Consider the following 3,471-nt stretch of genomic DNA (forward strand, 5'->3'; position numbering starts at 1 on the left):
TATAAAGAATTATTCTTAATACGATACGATTACTTAGTATTACGATATTTCTACGAAAGCGAAGTAATTTCTCTACGAGTTAGCTAGTAAGCCTATAGTTCTAGGTATTATAGATATACTTAAGAGGATTCTTTAAGTAGTAGAGCGAGGAGGAATATATTAGGGCTCGAGGCGCTTAGTTATAAAAAAAGAGAAAAGAGGCCTTAGTATAGAAGAATAAATAAGTAAGGAAGAAAGTAAACGATTAAAGAGATAAGTAGCGCGAGGATAAGTAACCTAATATATACGAGCTTATATTAAGTATTAAATAGTAGTTATAAGAGTATAGTTTATAGAATTAAGAGCGTTTTCCTTCTACGAGTTCGGCTATATAACTATATAGCCTAAATTTTAGTAGTAGTAACCTTTATAAATAAAGCTATTATAGCTTTATATATATCTATTATAAGAAGTCTTAAAAGTATAGTCCTTTAGCGAACTTAAGACTATAGAAATCGATAGCGTTACTATTCCTTCGCTAATATAGGTAAGTAAAGAGTATCGTTTTAGTTATAGCTACTATAGTATTCGTTTTAGCGTCGATTAGTTCTTATCCTACGGTCCTAGAAGAGAGAGAACTCCTAGTAATGTAGCCCTACCCCCTTATCCGACCTATAGGATAGGCGAGAATATATACCGATTTAATCTTAATATAATATAGGTTTCTATATAATCTATAATAGTCTTCTAAAACTCCTTTCTTCTTTCGATCTATTACTAAATCGATTACTACCTATTTTAAAGCCTTTAGGATATAAAAACTCTTTATTTACTATACTTTATAAGATATTATTCTAATCTTCTAAGGCGGCGCTACTTCCTTCTTAATATATTCGATTTCTAAAAGGATTTATATAAAAGTTTCTTTTCGATTATATAGTATCTATAGAACTACTTCTCGTTTTTATATAATTAAACTATTATTAATTATAAGCTTCTATATTCTTTCTAGAGTAAGTTTCGATTCCTCGACTATAGAAGAAAATCTTAGATTTAATTATTAGGAAAAAAAATATTCTTTATTATTATAGAGCTTCTTTTTTATTTCTTCCTTAATAGCCTTATTTTTCTAACGAATATTTTCTTCTAGCTTAGTATTATTCTTTCTTACTAAGTTAATTAGCCTTACTTTATTAGCTTTCTTCTTATAGAGTATATTTATCTATCTAGAAAAGGGTATACTATTTAATATTCGCCTCCTAAACTTATTTCGGAGGTTTTCCTAATAAATACTTATTACGGGATACTAAGGAGTACGTATATATAGTAGATTACTAGAGATATCGATACGAAGTATCGATACTCTACGTCTTTTTAGCTTAATCGCTAGGGGCTATAGCATCCGCTCTAATAATTATATCGATACTTCGTACGAGAGTACTCTAGGACTAGGCTACGGTTTATATACGATGCCCGTACGCGGGGTTAGTGTACGTAACTAGCGAAGGTTCGAGTCTCGTTTAAAGTACTTAAGTTTTTTATAGGGCTTAAGGCGGTACTATATATATACGACTCCTAAGTTAGAGACTAACTATAAACGAGTCTTAAGGTAGGGGCTACCTAAAAGAAGCCTATCGTTACGTAAAAAGTCCTTAGTACTTAGGGACGAGTATAGCCTAAGGGGGGGGATAGTTATTACGAGATACTAAGGAGTACGTATATATAGTGGATTACTAGAGATATCGATACGAAGTATCGATACTCTACGTCTTTTTAGCTTAATCGCTAGGGACTATAGTATCCGCTCTAATAATACTCTAGTAGTCGCTTCGTCGAGAACTTCGATAAACTACTACTCGACTATTTAGATCTTCTTTATAAGGCTTAAAACGAAAATTATTAATATTAATATTATATATTCTTTTAATAAGACTTTCTTCTTTATCTTTTTCGTTAAATAAGTAATAGTCTTCGATTCTACTTTCTTCTTTTCTATTCTATTTTTTATCTTTTTTTATTTTATTAAATTCTAAAGCTACGATATTTAGGCTAACTCTTATATTATTCTTTCTTCTTAAAAGCTTACTTATTCTTTCTTAACTACTATTTTTAAGACCTTCTAGCTTTTTAATTTTAAACTATATAGTTATATAGTCGAAATATAAACTTATTAAATTTATTAACTTCTTTTCTAATCTAAGTAATATTTTAAGCTATATAGTTATATAGTTTAAATATACTTTAATATCTCGTAATTCCGCGAACTAAGGTATATTACTATTAAGTCTACGATTTAGTTTAACTCCTTATCGCGAGCTATCTAAACTATTCTACTAATATAGTCTTCTCTATAAATTACGATAATAGCTACTCTTATCTTTTATACTTTATCTATTCTTTAATCGAATATCTTAACGAAATAATTATCGTTTCTATTTCTTTTTAGTTATAGTCTTACTTCTATTTAGTAAGGTTTCTTAAGAATAATTATATAGTATAGATTCGAAGTTTTTACTACGAATATATAAATCGTAACTACTATATCTATTACCTTAACTTTTAGGTCGCGAATAACGCTACTAAACTTATTTTAGATTCTATTAAACTTAATTCTAGTAATAGCCGATTTAATACCGACTATTAGAAGATCTAACGCTTCTATTAAAGACTATATAATTAAGTTAATCTTAGCTCTACTATTTATAAGTATATCTTAAATCTTAATTCGAGTTTCTATCGAAATAATAGAATAGACTATATAGAAAATCGTTTTCTAGTATTTAATTATCTATACTAGATTATCTATTTTAATAGAATTAATTAAAGCTTTACTTATAATAATTTATTTAGTATCTTCGTTATACTTCTATTCTCTCTTCGAAAATAGTAGACTCTATACTTCCTTCGATTCTACTAAGAAATACTATACTATAATTCCTTAGACTTCTTATTTTATAAGTAACTTAACTAGACTTTCTACTTTTTTTATCTTATTTAATATCTTCTTAAGCTTATATTTTATAAGAAAAGGTATTTTACTATAAAAAGATACCTTTAGCTTCGCTACTACTTCTATTTTCTCTTTATTCTTAGTAAATCGTAGTATTCGAGGTTTAATATCGTCTATTATAGTATCTTCTATACTATTAGGAATTTTAGGAATCTTATTCTCTTCGATTATCGAAACTCTTTTCTTTTATTCTTTTCTTTCTTCTATACGCTAGGCTATTCTCTCCTTATTCGAGAATAATTCTAAATTATACTCTATTTTCTTTTTAATATACTCTTCTTTATAAGTTTTTAAGTTTTTTATTTATTTAGCTCGAATATCTCTAGTAACTATCTATTAAGACTAAGCGATACCCTATTAACGCCTAGTTACGTAATTAGGCTTATATAAGCTAGGATTACGTAGTATCTATTTAGTAAGGCTATACTTAAGCCTTACGGAAGATTCTATAAAACGCCATTCTATTCTATAGGATTAGAAAT

The sequence above is a fragment of the Exophiala aquamarina genome (genome assembly GCF_000709125.1).
Source record: "Exophiala aquamarina CBS 119918 chromosome Unknown aczIA-supercont1.26, whole genome shotgun sequence".
In the NCBI taxonomy this organism is placed as follows: Eukaryota; Fungi; Ascomycota; class Eurotiomycetes; order Chaetothyriales; family Herpotrichiellaceae; genus Exophiala; species Exophiala aquamarina.